We start from the raw sequence: 11,952 nt of genomic DNA on the forward strand, positions 1-11,952 counted from the left end.
CAGTGTAGATGCATATCCTCTGGTTGCACACCGCATAAGCATAAGCATTCCCATCAGAATCCATTAACATCAGTTAGGGGAATTTTCCAGTGCATTTAGCCTATTTTCCTATTTATTGGGATTTTCACTTATTATTTTTAAGTGACTTTCCAACAAAAGTAGGTAGGGCAATTTTGCTAAGTTAATATATAAGCAAACCCAAGTTAGCACTAAATGGTAGAAGAGGTAGCAGGAGCTTCCCCCTCAACAGGCAACTTCTCAGCAGTACCCCCCCTCATGACCCCGCATTGCCATACCTCCCACTCCTCTTGGCGTTTTTGTCCAGAATCAGCCATCGTCAGATCAGCCCATTACTTGGCGTTTTTCTCCCCTTCCAACATACCTCAGCCCAACGTTTTTCATTGCAGAATCGCCATATCTTCAGCAGCGTTTTCCTTCACAAAAACGCTAGCAGACTTCAACCCCTTCCAGCGTTTTCAATAGCAGTCACTAACGCTAGGGAAGTCCAGCAAAATCTCAGCATATTGCTAGCGTTTTTGCAGCAGATCAGCGTTTTTGTTTTCAGTCCCAATCTACCGCAGATACAAAGCGTTTTCAGCCTATGACACAATAGAAGATCACCCCGTAGTTGGTTGCAGATGTTCCCTCATTTTCAGCCATAAAAACGCAGCCAAAACAGTCATTTTCAGCCACCGAAAGTCTGTCCTAGCTTACAGCGATTCAGAAGATCCCAGTTCATCTTCTCGTTTCGTCTCGTCATTTCCGTCATGCATCGTCCATTTCCATCACTCATTGCCATTGCAACTCTTCTTAACCAATTTGCAATCAAAAAAACCGACGACTCGCCGCAGACGGATTGGGGTTTTTACTAAACCTCTCTTCCTCTCTCCTCCTCATTCCATCTCCACTCACACATATCCACGCACAATATCCACTTTGTTCATTTAACTCCTATAATAACCACCTCTCTCCCCTTCCTAAGAAGTAATGGAACCTTGAGCAAATAAAGATCACTAAGGACAAGAACCACAATACATTTTTTTTGCTGGTTCGATTGCCGAACCCAAGATTACTTGGCGCGTGCGATTTAATGTGTTTTGTTGAAGGTGACAGGAATCCCAGAAAAGGAAGGGCTTGCTCCAGCCTCCCTTGTGTCTCTTTTCACTCATTGAGAGCGGACCGTGCACTTAGCAGCCGGCCAATCGACGTGAGGTGAGAAAAAGCAACCTTGGTGTGAGCGCAAGGCCGCCAAGGGGTGCGCCCGCAGAAAAGGGTAGAACTCGGGTGAAGAGAAGATCCTTCTCCAACGCGATTTGCAAGCGAAAGAAAACCTCAAGAACCTCAAGAACCCAATACCCTCAAGACTCAAGAACCTCAAGAACCCAAGATTCTCACGAATCAAGGACCTCAAGAACCTCAAGACCCTCAAGAACCCCAGTTCCTCGCGAGCTTAAGACCCCAAGATCATAGTGCATGGTCGTCACCCGAAGCGGCATATATACTTCGCATTCAGGTGATGAGCATGAGAGAGGCGACGAAGGATTCTCCCCACCAGGAGATTTTTCCAACCCTCCCCCTTCGCCATCTACGCCAGACCCTATGGAGGCAATGATGAAGCAAATGATGGCCATGATGGATAAACAGGAAGACAAGCGCCTTGCTTTGGAACGCGAGCGCGACGAAAGAAACGCAAGATTGGCCACACAATAAGAAGAAAATCGGCTTGCTCTCGAACGCGAGCGCGCTGAACGAAAAGAACGCAAAGCAAAAAGGGACGCCGAGCGTGAAGCTCAAAGGGAGCTTCGCAATCAAGAATTTATTGCCAAAGTCCTAACCTCGAAGACCAAACCACCCAAAGATCTCGGGAGTTCGTCAAGTGGCACAAGCCACGATGCGGATTCCAACCATCAAATCACAGAAAAGTTGATTTTAAGTAAGTATGACGGTAAGATGGATGCTACAGTTATTCATTCTTGGTTGCATCAATTTAATGTTTATTTTGCGACAACTAAGAAGACAAGCAATAGCAAAGTTTTGACGGCAGCTATGTACCTTGCCGGTGATGCCATTAATTGGTACCACGCATGGCAAGAGGCACAGCTAGCTGCGCACCTAGAGGCAGCCGACGATTTCACGCCCCTCTCTTTTAGTTGGGCTGATTTCCAAGACAAGCTCAAGGCGCGGTTTATGCCACCTCAGTACCTCGCACGGTTGAAGGACGATTGGCGCGCTCTTAAGCAAAATGGTATGTCGGTTATCTCTTTTTCTAATCGTGTTTTGCAGCTAGGTACCCAATTACACATGTCGGATGAAGAGCGAAAAGAGGCTTTTCTCTTTGGATTGGACGAGTATATCAAGTACGATGTCGAGGTATTCGATCCAATCGATCTCAGCAAGGCGGTAGCGGTTGCTCTCGCACAGGAGATGAAACACAACAAGGAAAAGCCTAAGGAGAACAAGACTTCCACAAGTACCTCGCAAACTCCTTAGAACGGTAAGAACGGTAAGAATGATAACTCTTCTAACCAATCTACCAACAGTATCTCATCAATGAATTCTTCCAATGAATCTAAGGATAAGGCTAACACAACTGCTAAACCTAAGCTTACTCCAGATGAAAAGGTAGCACAAGGAATTGTAGGAGGATATATCACTTCGGAAGAACAAAGCACTTCTTTTAAGGAAGATTGTTGTTTTCATTGTCACATTAAGGGTCACATTAAAAGAACATGTCCTAAGCTTGAATCGAATGAATCTAAAGAACCCACAGCACCCACTATATCTGTCAATGCAATGAATGATAACAGGATTGTGCCCAAAGTTTCTCAGGACCCTCCCATTGATGATTCTTTCATTAAATGTTATGGTCGCACGTCGGGGCACCGTTTTGTCATATTGTTTGACCCAGGTAGTATGCATGATGTGATGAGTTCCTCTCTTGTGGAGAGAGCCCGCCTCGAAGTTAGTTCGAGATCTCCTATCGAGGTCTCTGGCTTTCGTCCCGGTATGGACGCTCTCATCACCGAGGAATGCCTTGATATGTTGTTTGCAATTCAACAGACTGCCTTCACTAGAAGATTTGTTGTTTCTCCTCTCTCAGGATGTGATATAATTTTAGGCATTAAGTGGTTTCGTGAAACTGATGCTTTCATCAATTTTACGGCTGACACTATAACTCTCAATGCCGACAGTGATTCTCCAACACTCTTTCATGGAGTGGATACTTCTCCTTCTCCATCTCTCATTGCTAATATGCAGGACAAGATTGAAAGGATTCGGGATAAGGAGATTCTCTCAGTCTCTCTTTCTCCACAGCATGACACACAGGATTTGCATGATTGTGTGAAGCATGATGATGATTTGATTGACCATGATTTGCATGATGATTTGGATGATAAAGACAAGCATGATAAATTGCATGAACAAGATGTGATTGTTCAGAAGGATGATGTGCTAGTTGATGCTTTTTCTAGCGAAGCTAACCTCGTTGTAGATTCGATCAATCACCAAGAATTGATCTTGGCTTTCGAGTCAAGGTCCATAGATCCTCCACAAGAAGATTCGATAGACCCAGAAGAACCGATCTTGGCTCTCGAGCCTTGGTCCAAAGAACCATCACAAGAAGTATTATGTGTTCGCCTAATTGATATGCACGCATTGTTCGAGTGTTTCATTCGTGAAGGTTTCCTCTATTTTAGTCAGCATTGTTATGTGATCCCTTTTCCTAGGCATGACATATTGTATGTTGAGCACGTTTCTCTCACGGATGAGCACGAATGTATGCGGATTGTTCATGAAAAGTTGAAAAGTTTGTATGTAAGGAAGTCGCATTCCATGTCTCTTCCTTGGCATGACACAGTTTCCAAAAGAGCACATGATAGTATGAGCACCAAACATGGACATTTCCATTGTGATTTGCCACAGTTGATTAAATTCGATCAAACAGAAAAGATTCGACCTCATTGTTTGCATGTGTTTGATGAACGGGTTGTCACTCCGTCTCTATGTTCATCTACATTTTGCATACACAGTCTTTAGAGAAGACAAGATTTTTTTCCTTCACTTTACATGGAATGGATATGTTCATGGTTTTGTGTTGGAAGTGGTTTCAGGAATTTTCAGCCATGGAGATTCTTGAAGAGGAAAGAAGCAGGACTCTAAACGAAGTTGAAGCAAGAAAGGAGATTCAGAAGACTTTGTGTCGCTTTCGTGCCCAAAGAAGCAAGCGTTGCAGACCTTTATGAAGTTCAAGTACCGCTCGATCCACACATCAGAGTGGGCCGGCGAAGAGTCCCTTCCAGGATTCCGGATGCTATTGGCGATCTCCCTCGACGCCATACAGTTCGGTACCAGTACCTCACTTTAAAAAGGAGGGGATGTCGTGTGACACATCCCAACCCTATGTGTCCGTGGACAAGCTACACCACAGCAGGGTTCAATCAGTTCAGTCAAGTTTAGATTAGCAGTGACTTGGCACTTTGTGAGTCTATTCGTAGACCGTGCATGTCCAGTCACTCAGTGTAGATGCATATCCTCTGGTTGCACACCGCATAAGCATAAGCATTCCCATCAGAATCCATTAGCATCAGTTAGGGGAATTTTCCAGCGCATTTAGCCTATTTTTCTATTTATTGGGATTTTCACTTATTGTTTTTAAGTGACTTTCCAACAAAAGTAGGTAGGGCAATTTTGCTAAGTTAATATATAAGCAAACCCAAGTTAGCACTAAATGGCAGAAGAGGCAGCAGGAGCTTCCCTCTCAACAGGCAACTTCTCAACAGTTCCCCCCCTCATGACCCCCCATCGCCATACCTCCCACTCCTCTTGGCGTTTTTGTCCAGAATCAGCCATCGCCAGATCAGCCCATTACCTATTACCTGGCGTTTTTCTCCCCTTCCAGCATACCTCAGCCCAGCGTTTTTCATTGCAGAATCGCCATATCTTCAGTAGCGTTTTCCTTCACAAAAACGCTAGCAGACTTCAGCCCCTTTCAGCGTTTTCTGTAGCAGTCACTAACGCTAGGGAAGGCCAGCAAAATCTCAGCATATTGCTAGCGTTTTTGCAGCAGATCGGCGATTTTGTTTTCAGCCCTAATCTACCTCATATACACAGCGTTTTCAGCCTATGACACAGTAGAAGATCAACCCCAAGTTGGTTGCAGATGTTCCCTCATTTTCAGCCATAAAAACGCAGCCAAAACAGTCATTTTCAGCCACCAAAACAGTCCTGAAATTCAGCGATTAGAAGATCCCAGATTTCAGCCATCAAGTCGTTCTCGTCATCACCGTCGTCGTCATCAGCATAGTCCCATTGCATACGCATTGTACACCTTTGTGCAATCAAAGTAGACCACTCTCGCCGACGAGAGTGGGGCCTTCGGAGGAGGGTTTTACAACCTCTCCGATGTCGTATCTCCTCTCTCTCCTTCTCTCAATCTCATTCACTTGCATGCACAATATCCACTCACTTTGTTCGTGATCATAGCACTCTCCATAAAACGGAAGGCTCTCTCCTTCCCTAAGAAGTAAAAGGAACCTTGAGCAAATAAAGATCACTAATCTTGAGAAAATACAACATTCATTCCGCTGCACCTAACACAGCAAGGAGCTCCAGCCTCCTTCAGAGGAAGGTGATTTCCCACGGTCTGAGATGAAACTTAAGTGACAGATCCTAATCGGATAGCCAGTTGTGAAGAGTGAAGAGTTGGGGACCAAACATCAGACCAACATATGACTCCTTTTTTGGTGAGGGCGATGGCGCTTCTGAAATGTTCTGGCGGGACCTGACTGCCAGGTACCCAAGGCCACCAGATAGAGTCATTCAGAAGCAGAGACTGGCTATGGTTGGATTGCCAGTTAGGGACCAAGTTTACCCTATGTCGATTCCAGGCATCCACAGAGTTCAAAGAAGGTCAGAACCTCTGGAGAGTGACGGGTAGGGACTGAAGAACAGGGGGAGAGGCGGCATGTTGTTCCAACTAGAGTGGCTAGTGATGCTGAACCAGTGCAGGTTCCTGAAGAAGAGGAGAGCCCATTCTGCCTGACTATTTTGGAGGGCTCACGAGAGGGTCTTGAGAGCTAGTTTGTCAGCCAGCTGGGAAATGTTGATGATTCCAAGACCCCCTTTGTCTTTGGGAAGACAACACCTTGGCCTTTTTGTGGGGACTGAAGTCTCCAGCCCAGAGGAAACTTCGGCAAACCTTAACTATGTCCTTCAGATGGCCTTCAAGGGGTCTCCAGCAAGTCAGGAAGAACATGACGTAAGCCATAAGAAAGTGGTTTATCACCATGACCGTTCCCATTATTGAGCATTGGAATCCTTTCCATCTTTCCAGTTTAGCTTGGAAACGATCTACAACCCAATTCCATCGGTCCTTTAGAGAGAGCCCAAAGCCCATAGGGATTCCCAGCAACCTGAAGGGCTGATGCTCTTTCAGTAATTTACAATCAGTAGCCAGCAGCCACCGGGGAGCGGAGAGTTACCTTGCCTGACTCCAGTTTTGGAGTGGGTGATTTTAGACCCAGAAGCATCACATAATTTATGAAGACACTGCCAGAATTCCTAGAGGGACTCCTCTTCGTTAGTCAGTAGCATGTTAGTGTCGTCTACGAACTGAGATAGGCATTACCGGCGTTGAGTGCCAGGGATCTGAATACCCTTGATTTTTCCTTCCTGACGCCTAGCTTTGACCAAACAATTGAGACCATCCGCAGCTATGGCAAAGAGGAGGGGGGCCAGGGGGCAGCCCTGTCTTACTAACCGGTTGAGCGTAAAGAAATTGGAGAGAAGACCATTGAAATTGATTCTTGCCCTTGCATGCCCAAAGAGGTTCTTGACGAACCTTAGAATCATTGGCCCGAATCCCATCCATTCCATACTGAGAAGAACGAAGGACCATTCCAAACGATAATAGGCTTTGTCGAAGTCAATGTTGACGAAGACAAAATCTTGAGCAGATTCTTGGGCATGCTCTATTCCTTCCCATAGGGCGACGACTGCTTCCATGATGTTCCTTCCTCTCATGAATCCCTTCTGCTCAACAGAAATCCATCTCATGAGATGAGCAGTGATCCTGTTAGCGACTGCTTTGGCGAAGATCTTGTACACAGTGTTGAGCATAGTGAGAGGGTGCCAGTTGGACAAGAGCTCTCTCGGCCCCCTTTTGTGAAGGAGTTTGATTACTCCCGTGTTGACGGCATAGGGCAAAGCTTCGTGAAAGACTGACTCCTCCCAAACTTTCAGAATGAAAGGAGAAAGCAGTTCTTTGAAAGCCTGAAAAAATTCCGAACGAAGCCCGTCAAGTCCAGGGGTTTTCCTAGGTTTTAGGGCTTCAATAGCAATGTGTATTTCAGCAAGAGAAAGAGGGACTTCCAGGAGCCGGGAGGCCTCAAGAGAGATAACCTTGGTTCGAGCTTGCTGGACAAGGACTCTACTAGCCTCGACAGTAGGAGAGAAGAGTTCCTTGGGGCTGAAGAGGGCTTCAAAGTGAGACCTTGCATATTCTAGGTTATCCTCATCATTAGTGATGGAATGAGAAGGGTCAGAGAAGAGCGGAGCCAACTCCCTAGCATTCTTCCTCCGAAGCGCTTTGAACATTGCTTTCGATGGTCTATCAACCTGATCGGCCCATCACTCTTTGAAAAAAAGTGTTGCATGCTTCAGAGTGAGCTCTTCTTCCATCTTGATTTGCACTCGAAGTTGTGAGATCTGGGACTGCTGAAGCAAGTCAAGCTGGTTACTTTCAAGATTGACCAACTCAGAGTAGATGGCTTCTTTCCTCTTCTTCCTGATTATTGTCACCTCTTTCCGAGTTTGAATGAGCATCTTTTGAGTTTTACGGACAGCATCTGACCAAGCCTTTACCGGGGACGAGGAGTTGAAGCAATCTGTCCAGAGGCTGACAATTTGATTTTGAACAACCTGGAGCTTGAATAGTTCAGGGTCACTATGAAACCAATGGTTCCTGACTTTCTGAGCTTTGTCATCTAAGGTGATGGCAGAGGGGATAGTGGTCAGACAGACAGCTTGTGAAGGATGGCTTGGCCTTGATTCTATCAAACATATTTGCCAGTGGGAGACTAAGATAGCATCTGTCAAATCGTGCTTTCTTGGCCAGCTCGCCCCTGCTGTAGTTTTGCCAAGTAAATTCCCCAGGAGAACCTGTGTCCCATAGCTGCAGATGATCTTTCAGAGGGACCCAAGAATCCTTTTCTTTTCCTGAGATGAGATCCCTTTGTTAAGATACCTGTCCTCAATGGTTTCAATCATGTTGAAATCTCCTACGAGCAGAGCGAGTCCATTGAACGTTGTGAGTTCTTCCTAAAGGGCAGTACGATCAGGAGTAGAGACTCCAGCATAAATGGAGATGATCCAAAAATTCAGGGGGGAGGGGTGGCGGATGGCACACCAGTATTTCCCAGTACGCTCCGAAGAAGATGGCCAGTGTGTGGGGACCCCTAGAGCGGTACCACCTGAACCATGCGTGTGGGAGGAGATGATCCATCTGTGCTCATTAGAGACTTCAGAGAGTCTCCTGGCTGAGTCCTCCCCAGTGACTTCAATCTTCTGGAGGGCAAGGACATCCAATCTTTTGTCGTGAATCCAGTTTGCAACTTTTTTTGACTTGTTGGGGTCAGAGAGCCCCTTTACATTCCAAGAGAGCACTTTCATCTATGACCTCATCGGGGGCGTTTTCCTGTGCTGGTTGCCCTAGGTGGGGTTTGGGAGACGTTGGTATGACCTCTCTTGTTGTCCTTTAAAATCTCCATGGGAGTAGGGCTAGCAACCGGGACTAGAGCAGTTGAGGATCCTACACACGATGCAGAGTCTTTGTTCATATCAATCTTGGAGGCCTGGTCGAGGGCGTTGACTTGTTGTTCAAGGGCAGAGGGAGGATCCTTGGGGGTGGGGAGGATGCACTCCTCCTTCTCAGAATCCGAGGAGTTCGCATAATCAGTGAGAGCGGATAGAACAACGAAGCGGTTAGGTCTAGGAGCGGACCGGACTTCAGCCTTTCGGGGGTACGGGGCAGATTTACCTTTAGGTGCTACGGGTTCAGAGCACGGGGGGGAGGTCGTAGGGGGGGGAAGCGGACTGGGGAGAAGCGGTGTTGATAGGGGGGGAGGGGGAAGGGACGGGAGGATTCTTGTTGGGACAGTTCCTAACGAAATGTCCCTGAACCCCACACAAGAAGCAAGCTTGATGGAGGTATTTGAATTCCAAGGGTTGTTTGAACCCTGCACCGTCGTCAGTGAAGATATCAATGGCAAGGGGAAGCGGGGGCGGAAATGGCCATTTCGACCAAAACTTGGGGGTGCCAAGAAGGATTGAACTCTCTCCTAGGCCGGCCTCCAAGGACTTTACCAAGCTGTGAGGCAATCGCCTTGAGGTGTTGATGATAGTGCAGCGGCAGGTTTGGAAGTTCTACCCAAACAGGGTAGTGTTTCTGGGCGGAAACTTCCGGGTTGAAGTGTTTATTCCATCTAGAGAGAAGTAGTGGGGAACTTCTCAGCATCCATGGTCCCATACTGATGATATCAAAGGCAATCTCCGCTGTTTGGAAGACAAACAAATAATGATTCTTGGGAAGAGCTTGGATGGTCTCAAGGACTACTCCTCTACTGCCCCACTGGTTTTTAATCCAACCCTTGAGAGTCTCTGCCGGGGGCCTTGGACCAGCCAGTAGACCAATGACAGCTCTTGCCTCCAAATCTTTTTCAAGCTTGGCAATCTGAGAAGCTGGGAGAGTAGCAGAGAGTTTACCTTCCTTTCTGCTACCTGAGGCATTCGGAGGACCTCCCCAGGGTTAGAGGAAAAGGGGGAAACCCTAATCTAGCAGGTTTCTATCTCTCAGACTTCAAGGAGATTGCAAAAGAAGATTACTTCAAGGAGATTAAAGTCTTGCCTTCCCACTGAGGTTTTAAAAACCGTGACTTCAATTAGACTCTCGTACGCGGAGGTTTAAAGGCTCAAGGCACCTCAAGGTTTGTTGACCCAGGCATAACAAGAGCTCCATCCGAAAGGACACCCGTTGTAATAAGCTTGTGGACTCTGGAGCTAAAAGAGCGCTCCAGGGCACCCTAACACAAGGTGGATACGGGCCTCTTAAGAGGTCGTTCAAGAAACCAAACGCATCAAAAAACCACCATGAGTAGTCTTGCTTGGTGGGCCTTGCTATATAACATCTATAGAATATATGCAAATTGACATTTAGTATTTAGCACTAAAGGGAACAAGAGCATGACTAATTTGGCAAGGGTGGCACTGCGTGAAAGGGATCTACATTTGAAAAATGTTGTAAAGTCGAAGTTAAGTGCATCAATTATTAGAGATTATAGGGATGGTTACAATTGAGATTATATCCAAGTGAGGCTGTCTACTAATGAATGTTTTCTCTAGTATACGTGCTAAACTCTTGCAAACGGAAAGTATTTCAAGAAGAAATTTTTCATCAAATGGTTGGTAGCGCAAAACGTCGGCTAGCATTTTTTAAAGATGGATGTCAAGAGTGTTTTGCCTTTCTTCTTTTATGGTTATTTGTGTTTTTCCTTTCTTCTTTTGTACTTATTCTCGGTACAATGAATGAGGATAGTGATACATGTAATTTCACCTTCTGTGTTCTGTGTTATGGCATTGAAAATGCATGTTGCACTGTTTGCCGCACCGATTGTCAAGTCGATGTTTCCAATGATCATGCAGCACACGCCAATTGCAATCGAATCTAGCTCGGTGAACTTAGGGTCTAGAAGCCACTACTGAAGGACATTTATGTTGTCCTCGTTCATCTTCATTTCAACTTTTGTAATGTTAGTTTGATTGTACAACTTATTCAAGGCAAGGTTGTTACAATATTGGACGCCTGATATGTGAGTACAGATTATCGAAGTGGAGTTGTTGATGTAGTCATGCACATGTACTTCATCTATAATACATGCATCCAAGGTACAATAGATCTCATCTACAGATGGTTTTCTTTCACAAATAATGGTCAAGAACTGAAGAAATTCAGGGTCCGCCGTTGCATGTCTTACAGAGCATGACATCTTGTAGAAAGTTGCATGTAGACAGTGGACCGAGCTTGTGATATGACATGTGTTACAAAGCTCCCGTGTGTAACTACAAACTCGGGGTAGTTGGGCAAGATCACCGAGCAAGAGAACACATTTTGAAGGGATCTGCCAATGTACTGCTTGTTACGTTGCATTTTGTCTGACGATAAGGTAAAAGTCGTTTGGGTAAACATGGACAACTCATTTATGATTATAATATCTGCCTCTTTTATGTCCAAATATCGCTCATCGGTCTCATGAATAGAGAGGGGATACTGTTGATTCGTGGTTGGCATCTTGAATTGGTACTGGATTGTAGATGCAATGTTGCTACGTCTTGTTGCTACCACTCTGATGACAAAGCGCCCAACAATAATACAAAAGTGAGGAAAGCACGAGTGTCTATTTTATTTGTCTATCGACCTCGTTTATCGCTATATATGTGAGGTATGTTGCCGCACAGGAGAAACATATTTCCAGATTGTGAGCAAAGATGCCACATTGCATGCTCCAATCTTTATACAATGCAGTAATTTTAAACCATGACTTAGCATATGGATGGTAAGTTAGTTATAAGTTGGCTCCAGTTTTCTTTGGACTATAATCTTCTATGTCTTGAGAACTTCATACTGACACCTAGTACGCGAGAAACGAAGACATATATAGTATGGCATCAATTATTTGGACCCTAGTATGGTATCAATTATTTAGAGCTAAAGTAAAGATGCACAACGTCAATTCACTATTGTGATACACCACATGCATTCACTACTTATGTATTCAGTATTATAATACATCACATGCATTGGCTAGCAACCGTATGCAAAGAGTTGTGTGTGTAACTAACATGTGTAGATGTTGATCGACATCGAGTGTATAGTTCTGAAAACGAGATCCAAATAAA

Source organism: Adiantum capillus-veneris, chromosome 2 (genome assembly GCF_014529385.1).
Source record: "Adiantum capillus-veneris isolate H3 chromosome 2, ASM1452938v2, whole genome shotgun sequence".
In the NCBI taxonomy this organism is placed as follows: Eukaryota; Viridiplantae; Streptophyta; class Polypodiopsida; order Polypodiales; family Pteridaceae; genus Adiantum; species Adiantum capillus-veneris.